This window comes from Argiope bruennichi, chromosome 7, assembly GCF_947563725.1.
Source record: "Argiope bruennichi chromosome 7, qqArgBrue1.1, whole genome shotgun sequence".
Lineage (NCBI taxonomy): Eukaryota > Metazoa > Arthropoda > Arachnida > Araneae > Araneidae > Argiope > Argiope bruennichi.
The window spans coordinates 131,639,309-131,659,500 of record NC_079157.1 but is presented as its reverse complement, the minus strand read 5'-3'; the positions used below and the strand labels follow the sequence as shown (position 1 = coordinate 131,659,500).

General features: G+C 25.9%; 1 protein-coding gene across 1 annotated transcript in view; it reads right to left on the bottom strand.

Moving 5' to 3' along the window:
* Nucleotides 1–5,875, bottom strand: part of LOC129975777 (angiopoietin-4-like) — a 52,834-nt gene extending 46,959 nt beyond the window's left edge. The window contains exon 1 of the mRNA XM_056088992.1: nucleotides 5,855–5,875. The gene's annotated coding sequence lies outside the window, so the exon portion shown is untranslated. The remainder of the gene's footprint in view (nucleotides 1–5,854) is intronic.
* Between the last annotated feature and the right edge of the window lie 14,317 nt (nucleotides 5,876–20,192).

Genomic DNA, 20,192 nt, shown 5'->3' with positions numbered 1-20,192 from the left:
AAAAAAGCACAAACTTCAATATCTAGAATTCACATATTATCTTTTAATTTATACCAAAGATTAAAATTCCATATACTTACTAGGAAGTTGGGTTCTCCATTATCACATCAATGCAACACTGATAATTTGCATTTGATTGTTACTGAAACAAACAAGGATTTTTCCTAAAAGTTAAAAGCTTAAGTGAAAGCCAGAAAATGTCTGGACAATCACCTAAACCCAACCATTCGGAATTTTATTAATTTAAAGTTTAAAATATTAATAGTGTACATTCCAATTCCCATTATTTTTAACTACTTAAAGAAATGTCGTGAGCATACAATGCTGTAAATGAGTATTCAAAAAAAAAAAAAAAAAACCCTAGCATTTTAAAAATTTAAGCCTGCAGTGATTGGTACAAACATTAATGCTCTAAAAGCAACTATATTGAAATTTTCAGTCAATGATAAATTGTTTAATTTTTGTGGCTGGGACCGAAGAACAAAAATTTTGAAAATAGTGCATCGAAAATTAATTGAAAACGAAAGCGATAGTCTTGTGTTGTTCAGAGTTCAAGTTTGGGTTTCACGGAGATTCAGTTGTTATTGTTACTTGGTGAGAGGTTAGTTATTCAAATTTTATGATATTGATATTGTTATATCAAGTGTTTTAAGACCTAATTAATTTGTGTTTCATTAATTTCATTTGTGATTGAGTTAATTTTTGTGAAAATGAGTACTACTAAGTTTAAAAAAGAGGAGTTAAAGGCTATTGCCGAGGAGTTAAAATTACCTATACCTGATAATGCTAAAGTTCTAGATTAATACAGGAGAGAACGATTTATAAAACAGATAAAGAATCGTATTAAACTATTGTTAACTGTGTACTTGAGGAAATAAACGAGAGAAAAGATAAACTTGAGCGCTAAAAATTAGAAAACGAAAATCAACTAGAATTTGAGAGAATTAAACTGTCCCAGTTAGAAAGGGAATTAGAAATTGCAAAATTGCGTGAACAATCTCAAGAGAGTGAGCCATCACAAAATAACATTAAAACAATCGGAACAGAGTGTAATGTAGAGAGTTTGATTAAGAGTAATAAAACTCTAACTATTCCGATTCCTCAGAGAGCCGAGTCATTTAATTTATTTTTTCAGTCGATTGAGAAGGCATTCACAATTAAAATCATCTATTTGTTTTACATGACATAGAAAAACAATTGGCCAGTGGCTATTTGAATCAAGTGAATAATTTAATACTATACACCAACAGTTTACTAATTCTGAGGTATCCTTATCTGGCTTATAACAAAATGGGTCAAAATATTCAAATATTTTATTTTTCAAATCAGCTATAATTAATGTCCAATGGGAATTTAAATTTACGGGAATTATTAAAAAGTCAAAATTTGCTATTTCTTGAATCTAAGGAAATTGAAGAATATTTTTTGACTAAAAATAAAAAGAGAGTGAAAAGATTCTATAGCTTTGAAATTTGTGAATCTTTTAGTTAATACAAAATTAAATGCATCAATAACTGAATCGTATAGCCAACCTTTGATGATATTGACTGAAGATATTTTTCTTCTTTAACAGTAACATATGGATCTAGAGATTTTAACATATAAAATGAAAGATCAATATTATTAATTAGTTAATATTGTAGGAGTAGGATTTGTGACATTAAATTTATGAAACACATCAAGAATAACACATTCAGAATTTTTAACATAAAAGGATTTTATATCTGCCTCTTGCTCAAAAAGATTATTAGGTTCATGAAGAAGTCCTTCATTTAATTTTTGCTTCTTATTGCAATTTTCATTGGCCGAGTATTTCCTTTCTCTTTCTATGAGAAGTTTTAAAAAACTGAATCTGAGGATTAATTTTTTCATTAAGTGCAACATAAAATTTAGGTACAACAGAAGCCGGATTATTTTTAAGATTCAAAGTCTCACACATACCAGCTACGAAATTATCCAAACAACTAACTATATTATCTAACATGATTTCTTTTATCTGAGGAATTTCTATTAATTCTAATATTTCCAAACATAACGTTTTGAAGTCTGCCTCATCTGATCTGCACTTCTCGGTAGATAACATGTTGGGATTTAGTGTTTCACTTAAAATATCAAAATTAATTGTAAAATTTTTCTTCATCAAATTTATGAAAATCATCAGTTGTGTACATATTAGGTTTCTAAGACATTAAATGAATTTTATGTAAGTGCTTACACAAGTTGCTGCAGTCTTCGCAAGAGCAATGATACAAATGACTGCACAATGCCATACAATTAATATCTGAACATTTAAAGCTGCAATGATCCAATAAAACACAAGCATCTGCAATTTTTCTCACTACATATATCTTTCCTTTTACAGACTCAGATTTAACCACCTAATGATTGTCATATTCAATGACATCTATATTCTGAATCTTTACAGGCCTGTCATGTTTCTCTTTAATAGTTTTAGTGAACTTGGAATGAGTAGGAATATTATTAATAACATTAAAAGAATATTTCAAAATTCGATCCCTTTCCATTTCCAAAAGAGTTGGAACAAGATCATCTATTCGCCTATTAGACTTACACTCAAGATATATTGTTTTTAGCTGATTGTGAAAAGATTCGTAATAATTGTTAGTATTAGTATTACCATGTGGAAATTGCATGTGCAGTCGATTAACATTCAAAGTTTAGTTTTAAACTTTATTTCAGACACTTCCTTCATTATTTTTAATAACTCGTGTGACATTTATTGACGGCGAAACTTATAGCATACTTTAGAAGTTAACTGCCTTTTCCAAGCACAAAAAACATAATAGTAGATGCTTTATACTTGGACCAAATACAGAATTAAATGCTTTAAAGGAATAACCATCATCATCGGTCATTACAGTATTTACATTCAGATCAGGAATCCGACAATGTAAACTTGAAAATAAAGCAATTAAGGTATGGTAATCTAGATCATTAGTGATAAAATGTGCAACTGGATAACCTTGACCATATACATCCTGAACATGGAGAGAAAGAAGATAAAAGTCAAAAGTTTGTGCCATGAGCTGCATCAATACAAAGAATTTTATCTGAATGCTTAACTAACATATTCCTTTGTGCTTTAGTCTGTAAATCTAATACAAAAGAACTTTCATAATTTAGCAAATTATCTAAATGTTCAGGGCCCCAAATTATTTTTGACTTCTGAAATTAAAAAGAATAAAATAGGATTTATGGCTCTTTCCTTAATTACTCTACTATACAAGAAACAGGCATGGCATCATTGGCTGGCTGAATTGAACTGTGCAAGCACTTAAATAATTCTGTATAGTTTTACGAGATATGAAAGCTTCCTTTTTTAGAAAAACATTTCTATTATATCGACATCCAGGATCGCCACATAATAAACTTATAATTTTTGCAATGGGAAAAGAAAGTAATAAGTATGATTTAATTAAATTGCATGAACTTTCCTTAAGGGTTTGATATTTAGTGTTCTTGTAACCGACTTGATAGTTATGAATGGAATAATATGTAACCTATATCAAATTCTTCTGTTCACATACGCAAATCTTAATGGGGCAACTTACACTGAAAGGAATTACCCCCTTTTTATTTTTACGTTCACCTTTTCGTTCTGCCCTCGAATTAATCCTTGATTGATATGACGGATGAAAAAATTCACATGAATAACAGAATGTTTTCTCAAAGCAAATATTTTTACCAGCTGATTTTTTAAAATAAATATGAGTACCAACAGTTTCAGATTCTAACCAAATTTTAAAACTTGTCCTAGAATTGAAAGAATAAGTTTTGATGTTTTTAATGTCATGCACAACATTAAGATTCTTATTTAAATTCCATACACTAAAATAAGCTTTATTACATTCTGTACAAAAATAAGATTCATCCTTCTTGTTATCGGTACAAATTTTTTTGTGTTCATTACTGCTATAAAATTGACCATGCTCCAGACACAAGTGAGGAGAATTTTCACATTTATCAGTTATATATTGATTATCTAAAGTTCTCTCGACTGGCACTAAACATAATTTGGGCTTTTTTACAATTTCTGCTTGAGAACTAAATCTAGCCTCCAATAAATTATTACAATTGCTTTTTGGCAGAGTTAAAACATTACAAACCTTTGGTTTATAGCCTTTTAAATGATTTGCAAAAGAGGATCTTGAGGAATAAGATTTTAAGCATACCTCACATTCTTTAGGATAAGTACTCTTAACATAATTAACTAAGAACTGTCTTTCAAGAAATATAAAATAATTTGAAAAATTATAAGAATTTCTTTGTCATTCTCAATTCCTAATGTTTATCTGGAGACCAATGTAAAAAATAATTATAATTTTATCATCAGTATTATCATTTGACACCATAGATGCCTGTTTTTGAATGGCAAATGTTGTCAAAGGCAAACAATTATGTGCAATGCTGAAATACACCGCAAATAACTGTCAATTTCTAAACTAAACTTTTAAAAATTACTTGAAGCAATCTTGAAAAATAGTAAATAAAAGATAATCTAAAAAAAAATAGGGAGGCACAGAAGTCTGAAGCAAATTAAATAATAAAAGGATAAAACCTTACTTATTTACAATAGATCAAAATTTATAACAATTAATAAAAAAACAGTATCTAAACTTTTTCACAGTTATTGTTAACTAATACCTTAATAGCCCAATAAAATAATAAATTAATAGAATCTACAAATATTATACATTCATTACACAATATTATTATATAACTGAATAATTAACATTTGAAAATATTAAATTTAACTGTGTTAAGTTTGACACTCATGAATATGTGAGAACATTCAGTCACACAGCCTGATACTATAATTTTTTCTATATTTTAGCCTATGTGCAACCATTGTTTCAGAAATCAATGTAAAATCATAAACAATTGAGAAAATTTACTGAATTTCATATTTAAACATCATAAAAATAATTTTCTTAAAAGGTCAATGTGTGAGGCTGATGAAAAAAAAAAAAAAAAGGAAAAGTACAGAGGGATGGAGAAACAAGTATGTAAAAAAAATTTTACATTCTGTTGACTGCTCAACGAAAGGGAATAAAAGAGCTAGGAACACGTAGGTGGTTCCAAGCATAGCTGAATTTATAATGTTCTATTTAAAAAGTGATATATTAAACAAAACTTAATTTATCATTAATTTGAAATCATATTTACCAAGAATCTAATATAGATAATTAATACGTCTGCAAAATACAAATCTTAGAGACAAAGAAATAAAATAAAAATTCAAACTCATAATACTATTATTAATATTCAAGCCTAACTGAATTTTATAGAAAAAGTCCATCATCAATCACAGAAACATTAATTCTTTAAATGAATAAACAAATCAAAGCATAAAAGAAATTTTGCTCATAATATGAAAATCATGGTATAATACACTATATTATTTAATTTCAATGATTTTTATATAATTATTTAATTTTCTAGATACAGAAATGTAGGAAAAACATGTTACAAAATGCTCACATAATGATTTTAACACTGTATCATAATTATCTGCCTACTGTCTCTCTTTAAATTAATCTTATTAACTATCTCTTTATTTTTATTTTTTAAATAATTATTTGCATTTTCTATTAGGTTACTACCTTATTTGATTTATGAATCAGTTATCTTTCTTCATTAGCAATACTGAAACACTTTTTAATGGATATTGAAAATACTAATAAAAGAATTGACATTTTTCACTGAACGATACTATTAATGCATGAATCATCAAAATGACCATAAGATAAGTTTAAATATCAGTAATTGAAAATAATTACTACTAATTACAACATTCAGAAAATATTCTAGTATATGCATAAAAAATATTTACTTAAACTCATGCAATCTTATCAATCAGAAAAGAGTCAATATTTTTTTTGATGAAATAAAAATTCAGTTCCCGCCAATAATGAAACGATTAATGCTATATTTGATAGCATTTCTTGTGAAAAGAAGTAATTGATATAACACAGAAACAAATAAACGCACAAAAACAAGAGACTCGTTAACCGGAGGCCGCTTGAACCCCCCATTTGAAGTTGAAAGGGGGGGAGCAGTCGGGGGAAGCAGCACTGGAGGACGGATTTCATTCCGGTAGTGATGGAAATGGGGGAATCGATGTATGGTTGCTTACGGAAAAGCTTTTTTCGCCAAAATTTGAAAATTGATTTACACGCCAAGAATGAAGCGCATTTTTGGAATGTATAGGTTGGAGTGTGGACGAATGTCGGTTGGATCTATGATGAAGGCAGACCTTATTTATGCACGATCTTTTTTAATAAAAGAATAATACCGTGTTATAATATATTTATTTTTGCTCATAATTAAGTTTTATGAATCTAATTTTTGACTAGAAATTAATGTTGACTGTGTCTGAGAACAGTGGGAACTTGGGAAAGCTGAATTTTCTACAGGCGCCTTCTATTTATAATTAATTAAATGGCAAGAAACTAATATGTTAACTCATAATTAAATTCTATCTTCTATTGGTTTGTTAAATGAAATTTAAAGTTTTCACAAAAAAATGGAATGAACTTACAAGTTTCATTTAAATTTTTAATGGAAGCTAAAAATGACGCTTTATTCGGAATACAAATTCGATGTAGTTTTAATTTTATTTCTTGCAATTTGGCTGTATTCATTGGAAAGTATTTTAGTTTTTTATATTATTAATTTTAATGCCCATATTTTGTTTGTTTGTTGTTGTACAAAGCTAAATGTTTTTTTTAAAAATTAGCTAAAAAATTTTTTAAATGATGCTTTTAAAAAATTATATATTTTTTTTTACCTAATTAAGTAATAAATTAGTGTTATAGAACATTTAAAACATTTTTTATAACTGCAGGCATGCTTTGATTTTGTTATTTGCAAGTATTTATAGTAGCAATAAAGCATTTATATTTTGTGGTCTAAAAATTGCAATAATAAAAATCTAATCTCTTCCAGTTTTGTCCATTCTTTTTTTTTTTTTTTTTTAATGTTGATAATGTGCAAGATGAACTCTTTAAAATTTGTTTTCAAATTGAATAATTCATACTTGTAAAAATATGCATTGTAAAGATATATATAATTTTAGCTAAGTTTTTGATAAAATATAGCTTATTCTCTGTTAAGAAAGTATGATAACCAAAAATCCTCAAAGGAATAATCAAAATATTCAATATTTCTATTTAATAAAAACTAATTTTTGTTTTGTTAAAATAAGATTTATATTGAATTAAAAATTATATGCATAAGCTGATTAATATTACATGATTTTAAAATGTACTTTTTCAATACATATATTTCTTATTCTAATTTATTAATTTTTTTTCATAAATGCTTAATACATTTATTTATGCATACAGCAATTTAATTCTTCTTTTAATGCTAAAAATCAGAATTTTGATTGAAAGTAGCCAAACTAAATTTGAAAAGGTAATAGAATCAATTATTTCTAATTATACGATTGGTGTAATAATATTTTAAAAGAAAATTTGTATTAAAAATTCTAATATCGTGGATAAATTTGTTCTAAATGTTGAATTTTCTACTTTTATAATAATGCACAGAAGTTAAAACTTTTAAAGAAAATTTGGAATGTAATTTTTAATTTCAAAAAAAAAAAATATTTTTTAATTTAATATAAAAATATTAGTGTATTCTAAATTAGTCAATAGAATTTTCAATTAAATTGTAAAATATCATTTGTTAATTTTTGCATAATATTTAAGTCATATTTTATTCAACACTTACATTTTCTCAAGAAATTTTTCTTTTTCTTAGTTTTTTGAAGCTTAATTTCTTCTCATTTTGATTTTCAATAATAATTCATGAAATAAAAATGATTTGCTTCATAAGCATTCATTATTGTAATATACAAATGTATATTAGTTAACCAAACCATTAACAAAATAAACATTTACTCCACCTTAAAAAATGCTATACTAATATTGTTTTAACTGATTCAAATGAGTGTATAAATACCATGTGATGAATAGTTCTGAGATATTGTGTAAAAAAAAATTATAAAGGATGATGAAAATCCTTAAAACCTATAAAACTTATATAGTTTATATACCTTCTTTATCTTTTAGAATTAAGGTTTTGACTAAATTATTAAAAAAGACAATTTCTATGAGAATATAGAAAAAAAAATGTTTTAGGAAAATAAAAGGGGAAAATAATTTTTTTTGTTTTAAAGTAATGAATAATTACAATGGAATAATGAATTTTAACACTGTTTATGTTAATTGAAAAAAAATATTTACAATTTAGAATCAATAATAAAAATAATCATAATCTCTGAATCAAATTATCTGCAAATTTATTTGTTCAATAGGAATTTAATAACTTGGAGAATATGACTTTAGTCACTTGGAGACTTTAAATCAACTTCCATTGTCCCCATTACAAAAACGTAAAGAAAGGCTAATTTCCAAAAATAATTTAGTATTGATTCAATTCACCTTCAGTAAAAATTTTAAACTACTGACACAAGTAGGTTAAAACTGTCTGAGTGGTTTAACTTACATATATCAATTGGATCAATAAAAGAAAATAGATGGCAACTGAAGACAGATTTTATTCATTACAGAAAAAAGGATGGACAGAGAATAATATGAATAATATCAGAAGGATCACAAAATATGTTCTGATCATTGTTTTTATGAAGGAGTTAGTATGAAACCAGTATTTTAAAAATCAAAGTAGTTTTGTACATTTTAAATGCAACTGAAAGAATTTCCTGAGCCATTGTATTCACAAAAGAAGAAAAAAGAAATCTTTTAGCATATGAAAGAGCAGTTGAACTTGGATATGTATCATATAATTGGGAACTTCTAAAGAGATAAAGAGAATTTGACAGGGAAAAAAAAATAAATAAACTTAATGAACAAAGAGAAAGCACGATCATTTACAATTGGAATATATGATATAATATATTCTCAAAATATTGTATCAAAGCTGATAATCTAGGCAACTCCTCTCAAAATTCAAATTCTACCTCTAAAACATGATTCTTATTAATGCTTAAACCACAGCCTGAAAATTGGAAGGAAAAAAACTGTAAACAGTATCTTTCACTTTTGTTTCCAATATCATTTTAAATAAAAAAAAAAAAAAAAAATCTTTCTTTTGTACTTAGTTAAAATTACTTTTTAAAAAATCGTCTACCTCATTATTATTCATCGTAACTAAAAAGAATTTAAATTAAGTATGTTAAATGTATGATGTGTTATTCTTTGTTTTTTTATTAATTTTTTAAAAATTTTATGAAATAAAAAAAATTATATGCTTCCCTCCCTTTCTCTCTTTTATCTTTATACTTTTTCTGCCTCTTTATAACATTAGCATATAAGATCATACAGTTTTTTTTTATATGAATACAATTAATTGAAAAATAAATAACCATTGTGGATATTTATCCTTAAAATTAGATACCGGAATGCCATCACTAATCAACTCGCACTAAAAGAAAATTTTACTTTTGACGAAAAATAATTATTTTGCGAATAAAAGAAACCTTGGTTAATGCTTCAGAAGAAAATTTCATAATTTCCAAATGTATTTTTTGAAGTTTTAAATACTAAATCTGAATGATAAAATGGTATTTTAACGAAATTTCGAATATGGCTGTGTTAATTTACCTAAGCATTTTTATTGAACAAATAAAATATCTTGAAGGGTACGAGAAATTGTGTTGTTTCAAGATGTCATAAGGAATTGTTTACCTCGTTTGTAGATTTTTCAGCTACTATTGCAAACATAATATTCCATTTTTTTCAAAGATTATTGTTATCAAATAATATTATTGGTGTCATACTTTTTTTATATATAATCACTATATTGCATACAAACAAACGCGTAATGTTGAGTGACAGAAAAAACAAGTTTAAATTAATGACAAAAGAATAAATTCATCTTTATTTGATTAGTTAAATTTTGATAGTCTTGGGAATGAAATGAATTTTATAACAATAATAAAAATTATTGTAGAAATACATTCTAAAATATTTTTTTAGTTTATTTATATTAAAAAGACAATTGTATGATAATGAAATTGATATCAATAAAAGGATTTTGATATTAAGTTTGGAAAATGGTGTTAGTATCATTTTTGTACAATAATATATTTGGGAATTATAAGAGGAAAACATCAACATTTTGTTTAGTTAAAATTATAACTGGAAATTTTGATGCATTGCATCAAAGCACACGCTTTCATCTTTTAAAACATGTTTGATAGATTTTCAGTTTCTGGAGTCGGTAGTCTGTCTTATAATTCATGTTAAAGTATAGATAAATATATAAACAACTATATATTTTTTCAGTAAGATTGAAATTACAATTGCATATCTGTATATTGACCTAATGTTATTCTTTCATTTGATGTCCACCGGAATGCAGCATCTTGTAAAATTTTTATTCATCTACTATTCTATTTAAAAGTGAAGGGTTTATTTTTTATCAATTAATTTTAATAAATATTATTTTGATATTTTTCTCTTTTTTCTTTAGCATTTTAATCAACAAAATAAAATTGCTTAAATGTAGTTTCTCAAAGAAAGCTTATTTGCAGAAAAGTATTTCTTAGATAGCGCAGTAACCGATGCTTTTATGAGCATAAAGAAAGAGAAATAGATACTTATGACAGTTCTGTAATTGATTTTTCCACTTCCATCTACTTATCTATCTCTGCTGCTTTTGAAAAGCTACCCCAATTTGCTTACGGCAACAAAACCACCGGGTGGTGGTAAGCAGGTGCGCTCTTATCTAGTATCATATGTGCTAAAGTTGTAGGATTAACGGAATTTAATTACCTTTTAGAGAAAACTTGGTAAACAGTTAGAAAAGCTGTAGGGAATGCATATTTCTCATTCTTATAATGTGAGTGATTGATGGATAATGATTCTTTTTTATGGGATAATCAACATTTTTCCCACGCGAAACTTGATAATTACACTTTAACCCATGCCTGGAGATGGGAAAATTCAGTGAACTCATGATCTAATTTCCTTCAAACAAATGCCTTCACTTTATAAAGGCAAATGAATAAATTTTTATTGAATTAAAAAAAAAAGACAAATTAAGGAATAATTAAACAGACAGTTATTTGTTTACACAAATGATATAACAAAGTATTTGACATTCGCATTGGTCTGTGAATATCCATTTTGAATGGATGATTTTTAAGTAAAGTTGATTAAACTGAATCTATTTTTCCCTTGTAGCATATAAATATTACAAACACTTGATAAAGAATATTGGAATTATTATTACGATTTATTTCTTATTTAATACTTTTTTATCCATGTATTTTAGTCAGTTTTTGAGTTCGCTGTTTTGAGCTGCATTTTAATATAGTTAATGTTTTGATAGCAATAATGGACAAAACCATTTTTTATACAACCACGCCGAATGAGTTTTATTTTAATATATAGTATGTATATATATATATATATATATATATAGAGAGAGAGAGAGAGAGAGATTAATTAAAATTATAGTTGTAAATTTTGATAAATTGCCTAAAAGTACACATTTTTTTCCTCTAAATCACGTTTGCTAAATGTTAAGCTTTGGGGCGGCAGTCTGTCTTGTAACTCATGTTAACATATAGATAAACACATTAATAATTATATTCTTCTTCAGTAAGACTGAAATTACGAACGGGTATCAGCATCTTACTCTAACGTTATTCTGTTGATTCAATATTCTTTAAAAAGGACCGAGAAGATCTATTTGGAAGGCAGCATATAGCAAAATTTTTATTATTTTTATTAATCTGCTTAATGATGAAGATTTTTAACCAAAAAATTTTAATAACATGAGTTTTATATTTTCCCCTTTCTTGTTTGGTATTGTATTCATCAAAGAAAGAAATCGCTTAAAAGTAGCTTCTCAAATAAAGGCAATCGTTTGCAAAAATAAATTCAAGTTAAAATATCGATTTTTATTTATTCTTTTATTATTTTTTTTATTGGGCTCAATTTTTCATTCGGTTGATATGTCTGATTTTTCTGAAAAGGATATTGCATTATTTACAAAAATTTTAACATGATTAAATTTATACATTGGATGTTGTCTCTGAATTAAGTTAGAACATTTATAAGGCAAAAACATATTCGAGATTTCTGAAGGCTAGACCGTTCGACCGAAAGTTGGTTCGTAATTTGAATAATAAATGTTCACTAAGAAAAGTTTTTAAAATTGCAAATAGGTTTTTTTTCTTTAAAAGTTTATTGACGTTTTAACCCTTCGTCTCAATAACTTCGGAGCATATTGTTGCATAGAAGTCACTCTTATGCCATTTTAAAATTCAAAATATTAATTATTCAGTGATATCAATTTTATTTCTGTGCAATTTCTTTTCATATTTTAATTAAATATTTGAAAATATTTTAAAGAATATTTTATAATAATACTTTCTAGTACCTTTGTTACAGGGTTGGTCTTAGAAAACGCGAGGCCCAATCTGAAACTATTTTCTATAATACTTATTTCTAGACAATTTTTACCAGTTATATAAAATAACTTTTGTAAAAAAAAAAAAACACTTTTTAAAAGATATTCTAATTAGTGAATTAAAAGTAGATTTAAAAAAATTTTAATTGGAAGTTAATTCATTGTTACTATTCCCCTTTGGCAACTAGCTGGTTTGCCTAGAATTAACATTTGCTTTTCAATTAAATATGTAACTTGCTCTCTTAATAGATTCTCAAGCAAAATGTTTTTAAGCTTCAAATTTTTATAAACATATCACCGATACTATTATAGAAGCCTTTCCTTATTCTAATCGTTCTTCGATGCCTTTCTCTAATTTTCTATGAGCTCCCGTAAAATGTAAACTTGAAATTGAAGTCGGAATTGATAAAACTTCAATAAATACATTTTTTAAAAACCAAACACGTCTTTAAAAAATATATGAGTTCAGAATTAATATCTAATTTGTATTACAGAATATTTACATATTTTATGAATTAAATAAAAACATAATTCAATAATATTTTCTTTGGCCTCGTCATAAAATTTTATTTTTAATTTTGCTTTCTAAAAGATTTAAATGACGTAATATTTTATTTTATTTCAATTAAAAAAGTACTTCTGTAAACGATTATGAAGTCTAAATTTTATACGATCCTTCAGACCTAGGAATCCTATTCAGTAAAATAATCTTGACCATCTAACGTTTCCATCTTTGCGGCAAATCTGACCGAGCTATAAAGCCTTGAATATCCTTATTTTAGGACAATCAAAAATGTAATTATTTTAGATTGATCAATCTTGGGGAAACTCAGGGCACTGATTTTGTATCTTCGAGGCAGTCAATGGAGTTCCGCGTTTTTATAAAACAGTGACATTCAAATTGTCATAATTCACTCAGTTTTGGTCACAAAAGGGCGAACTTTTTTTATATAATATAACAAAATATATATAGAAAAATTATTAAAAGCATGTCTCATATTTAAGTCAACTCAACATGGGAAAATAAACCAAACCTTCATATCTTGGTCATATCAGTGGGAAAAGGCTAAGATGAAGTATTAGGAGCAACAATGTAAATGGTTTCAGTTTCTCTTCAGTAATAAAATACAATGTTGTAAAATAAACTTAAAAACTTTTAAAAAGTAAAAAAAAAAAAAAAATTATATGGCAAAAAATTTTTTATCATTAAAAAGATAATGTTTTGAATTTTAAGATGCTGTACAAATTGTTTTTCTGCTATAATATTTTCAGAGATTATTGCAAAAACACCAAAATTTCACAAATTTTAATTAACTGAAAATTCAAAAAATCCCACCGAAATTTCAAATTTCTGCACTGAATATATGCGCAAAATTTGGTTGTTATAGATCAAACGATTTTCCCTGTACAGTACCAATACAAACACACACAAATTTATCTTTATAATTAGTGCAGATTATATGCATTATGTAATTTAAAAATAAATGGTTTTTTTTCTTCTCATATTCAGTACCGGATGGCACTACTCATGTGAAATTAAAAATTAAGTAAATTGACAAGTTAATTTCTAGCAAAATTATGTATAGTCATAGAGAATACAAACGTGTAGTGCAATTTTGAACTGTGTCACTTGAGTGGGTGAATAAAAATTCCATAACAAAACTTCATCTTTACAAACATGAAATGCGTTATTACTAATAATAAAGCGTATTATTAGTAGAGCGATCTCTACTAATAATAAAGATGAATATGTGTTTCTGCGTCTGTATATCTGGGTGTTGACGCTCTATTAATCAAACCGTAAGACATATAGCTACCAAACTTAGTACGCACTTACTATGTTGGATGGATAAAATGTGCACTTCGGAGCAATTTTTTTAAATTTCATTTAGAATTTTAATTAATTAAAAATTAAGCAAGTTCTTGATGTTTTTTCCCCTCGATAACTTTCGAAAATATTACAGTATAAATGTTATTTTTATATATTCAGAATTTTTTTTCTATGATTGTAATTTTTTGCAGTATAAATATTTTTTTCATATTTAATCAATTTTCTAAAAATATTTTAGGCACATTTTCCAGCAAAAATCTTAAGAATTCTGAGCAAATATTAAGCGTATCAAGAATAATTATACAAAAGCATAAGAATTCTTGATGAACACCAAAGTTATTATTAAATTTGCAAAAAAATGTTCAGTTTTCGTTTTACTGTGAAAATTATTATTCTGTCCTTTAAAAAAATTATGACTGGCAAAGCTGATCTCAGGAAAGTAAGCAATATAATTATCTAATTCTGCAAAAAAAAAAAAAAAAAAAAAAAAAAAGCTGAAAAATTTACATTTAAAATATTTTTAATATGAAGAAAAATGCCAATTTTTGTTTTACTCTAGGTTAGAAATTAGATTGTATTGTTAAAAGACTAAAAATACCAAAGTGCATCCACGATGGTTAGTGGCGTTGGCAGAAAATAAAGAAAATGCATACTAAAATGAATAGAATCATAGAAGTCTTCTAATATAATATTTATTATAGACTATCTATCAAAATTTGAAGCTTATAAATAATTTGCTTAAGAAGCTATTAAGACCCAGTTACGTAAAGTATTTAATTGAAAATTTTAGCGGCCATTAACGTTGGCTAGCCAGTTATTCGGTGACTAGTATTAAATAAAATGTTGCTATAGATATAACTCAGCAATAGAATGGAAATCACAAATAGAAATTAACGCTCAATAGAAAATGATTAAAACGTGTTTCTCACACGGATTAATAAACCAAACATACTCGTAAATTTATATATACTTTAAAACATATGCTTTAATTTTTAATTCATGAATGCACATAAGCTAGCCAACAAATGAACAAAAATTTGTATACTATTTGTAATAAGTAATTAGGTCACTATACTATTTATTTCAGTGACTTAACAAAGATTTATGAAAATTCTTTATTTGGTACAAAAAGAAAATTGAAATGCAAGAACATCGTCAGAAATAAATAATTTTTAGGACTTACATAAAAAATAATTGAAAATTCATAGATCATTATTGTCGTTTATTATTAGGGAGCAATTTTTCTTGTTTTTATTTCCTTTTGCGAACTTTTTATATAAATCCTAAATCCAGCTGATTTCAGATCCAATCGATATAACTGCCCAACAATTTAAGCTTCCTTGCTGAATTAATGATCGTAAGTTTGTTTTATAATTAATGATTTAACGATCGTAAGTATGTTTTATAATTAATGATTTAATGATCGTAATTAATTTCAAGTTGGAAAACTTTCTTTCTACAAATGCTAAAGAAACTGAAACTGTCAAGAGAATCCATAGATGAATATATAAATTTGAATTGCGTCTTATCTGTTATCACAAGCCAGAAATTCAAAATTTTCATGGTTTTATTTTTATTTTTAATTTTATTTTATTTCCAAAGGCATTCTTCAATTTCCTCACATAGCATTCAACTATCATATTTTCATTCAAAAAAGAAATCGGAATGGGATTTTTTCCCCCTTCTGTAAATTATTTCACGAAAAAAACTATATTATTCCAAATGTTCCCATTAATGACATATGGATAAATGCGCCTTGTTAAAATGGTGATTAATAAATAAAAATGTTGATAGAATATCCATATCTACCATAATGGAAAAAAGTTAAAAAATTTAAAAAAAAAAAAAAAAAAACTCATTTTTGTGAGCATTTGAGCTCGCAAAAGTTAAAATAAAATTCTTAAAAATAACCTTTCAGGATTACAGGAGCATTCGAATTAAGAACAAATATCTTGTTTTTGAATAAATTCAGTGCAGAACAATAATTTCATAAATTCACATTTCCTAGTTAAAAGGCTTTTATTTAAAAAATCCTTTATTCAAATTTTATAGAAAACACCACTTTTATAATGAACCAGAATCCAATGCATAAAATGCTAATTATTTTTTAAAGAAGAAATGCCTTGAAATTTTTATTTTCTGCTCATGAAAAGTTTCGCCACAGATCCATTAGTAAATAGCATGTTAAGTGGACTAGAAGTTAATAATTTCCGTTGCTGAAGAGTTTTAACTTTCCGAATTCTTCTAAATTGTAAATTCTAAAAAAAGATAGAAACAATGATAGACAAAAAACTGGTAACAATGATAAAAACAGGAAAAAAAAAAAAAAAAAAAGCTGATACAAAATTAGTAGTAACATTGAAAACGGCTTTGAGCTTTTTTTTTCAACAGTGAAATATATATTGTTGCAAAATACGTTTAAAATATATTTCAAAAAATTTATTAAATATTGTAAGAAAAATTGTATGATAAACAAATTTGGTATCATTAAAAGGATATATATATATATATATATATATATATATATATATATATATATATATATATATATATATATATATATATATATATATATATATAAATTTTATAATGCTATAAAAACTATTTTTCTACTGTAAACTTTTAAAAAGTTATCCCGAATAAAGACCAATATTTCGCTTAATTATTTATTAATTAAAAAATTTTTAATCACTCTGAAAAGCACATTTTTACCCACCAAACTAAATATTTGCCAAATTTGATTGATACATGTCAAAAAGGCTGGTTTGTAAAGTCAGCACATGTACAAGCAGACAGAAGCTTTTTCCTTATGTTTAAATACCAAAATTTAGTTAAAATACCAATACATTTTCTCACTAAACATTCTTGCCAGCAGGCTTATGCGTTTTTAGCAAAGACTAATCACTCCCTAGCCCCTTTTTTCAATGAGTTAAGAATGATTTATTGGACGTTTAACTCGTACGGAAATGTCTGGTCCCAATGCCCTTCTCGTGCCTCCCTTTTTTTCCCCTACTAAATAGACAAAGTAGCTGTAAATTTTATGTTACGAACATACAATACCCTTCGTAAAAAGACTACTAGGATTTTTTTATGTTTGTTAAGATCCATGTCAAGGCGGAAGAAAAATTAACCCTGTATGAAGGAAATATGAAAGAGACCTTATGAACGTCGCCCAGTTGGAAGCAATCGACTACAGCCCGATCCCACTTAATTCTTGATCTTATACTCAAGAATGTGTTTGATGTTGTCCATATTAAACACCACTTTTATTTACTTTATTGTTGTTGTAATTAAGGGAAAAGAAGAATATAAAGATAGATTAAAATGAAACCTAAAATATTATTATATTACGATATTTCAAATTAAAGGTTCGAATCCCCTTAATATTTATTTTTTGTATAATTACTGTGATAAATTTGAAAAGAGAATATAAGTAAAAAATATAAGGATCTTTTTGACCTGCCTTCAAAGACATTTTGTTCCTTAATCTGTTTTTTCCTAGCAGATAACGAATAATCAAGATCAATTACATGATGTCATTCATACCGGGTAAGATTAATGGATTAACCATTGGAAGGAGTAATAGGATTTAATTGAACAAAATTAAAACACATTGCCTGAAAATTTGACATTGTAGGATGTCCCCTTTCCGAAAACTAAGAGAACTGCTCCACTTCGGGCTCCTTCATGGTTTTTTTTCTATCATTTTTCCTGATAGGTTTTCCAATATCCTTCTATTGATAGCGTTTGAAAAAGTCATAACAATAGTTTTTGATGCACATTTAATTGAATTTTTTATTTCTTAAGATTTGAAGTCTGAGTGGAAGAATTTACTTGATAAAATCAAATATCATAAATCCCATTATGGGTTTGAAGGGGTTTATACATTCCAGCTTATTTTCATCAAATAATCTACAAACAAGTTCATTACATTTTCAGAGAATAAATGTAGATTATTCATAGAATAGTAGTGGATTAGAAAAGATATGTAGAAATTTATAGAACAATTAAAGGTCCATGCTACACATTCAACATTAATATAACAATATAAGCGCATACCCGGCAGCTGAACATAAATGCTAAATAGAGAATCAGTCAATAAATATTAATTTTGGATTTTAAGAGGAGTCGGTGCATAACTAAGCAGGTATTCCATGTATGACATGGCTAGAGCCGAAGAAGAAACATGAGCTCTAATGTTAGCTAACTATTTAATAAATAAACACCGCGTTCCCCAATGATATAAGTAGACGGTTTATTTCACATTGAAAACACATTTACATTATAAGGATGATTATTGTTAGATGTATACTTTGGAAACGAAATCGAAATAATTAGGGATGTACCAGCTGCTTTCGGTGACCAGCTGGTCTGTCCATCATTCATTTAGTATTACTTTAATTATGTCAATTAAAGTATTTACAATAAATTTAATTTTTGTTAAATTAATGCATGAATTGCAAAAAAATAACAAGTTACATATAATTGTAAATTATTATAAAAAATACTGTTCATGAGAATTTTTTTGAGAATTATTTTTTTAATACTTAATTTTAGTTTAATTCTTCTTTAATTCTTAGTTTTTTATGTGAATTACTGTTTAAGCAAACTATAATATATAAATAATTAACATAACCTTCGAAAAGAATTATCTTGCAGTTGATAGAGGATGGAGGATAGTTATTTAATGATTGAGCTAAGAAGTAAATATATTAAAACTAATAGAAAGTTAATTTTTAAAATTGCTTTTTATTAAATGATAGAAAAAAGCCATAAAAAGCTGGTCAAATAAAAAAATCAACTGTATTTTATTAGGGAAAAAAAAAAAAGAAATGATAATCCAGTTATACCTAAATTTTAATTTTATGTTAACCTAAAATAAATGAAATAAAATAAATAAAAAATAAATAATAGAAATGAAAATAATAAAGTAGATTTGAATCTTCATCAAAAATATTATAGAAAGCCAAGATTGTAGATTTTAATTGTTTAGTTTTATATTATCTTTAAAAAATTAAAATGACAATAATATGCGCATAAAATTGTATTGAATATCACTGCAATGTGCTCATATAGAAGTATAGTTTACTAAGGCAATGAAAAATATTTTTGAAAAATATGTTTAAAAGTATTTTGAAAAATACTAAGATCAAAGAAGAAAAACATTGAATGGAATTTTTAAAAAAAGATAACTAAAAAATTAATTTTTTTAAAATTTAAAATATTTTTGGTCAATGATATATTTCGAAGTTATAAAGAAAATACTGGAATTTTGTTAATTTTTTATTAAAATTTTAATTTAATTTTTGAAACAAGATTTCTTAATATTGCTATCTAAGAAATAGCTAATTGCCAGCCAAATTTGGAAGCTCTAAGTCCAACAACCTGCCTCGAAAGATGCAATTTATTGATAGCATGCCAGCCTATAAATTTTATTATGTTAATAGTATAAATAATTTTATCTCATAATTTTTAACAAAGAACAATCGTTCAGGCTTTGATTGAAAAATGAAAATGATTTGTCTTTCATTTACAATATTGCTGAAAATCAAAATTTAAAAATTTGTTAAAATAAAGAATATTATAAGATTTTATAATTAAAAAGATATATGTCTAAATATACTTTTATTTTAAAGATGAATTAAAATCTTTTTTTAATTTGGAAACATTTTTGTAAATTATTGCAGAAAAACTTCAAACTTTTTCGCTGTTTTTAAATAATAAAAATTAAAAAATTGCTCTACCAAACATTACACTTTCCAACCCTCCTTTCCTACATATTTATTCTTCTCTGCATACACACGCGCACGTTCTCCTTTATTAGAAAAAAAAATTTGCATTTAGTAAAAAATTTATATATATATTATATGGAGAGTCCTTGCAGCCAAATGTT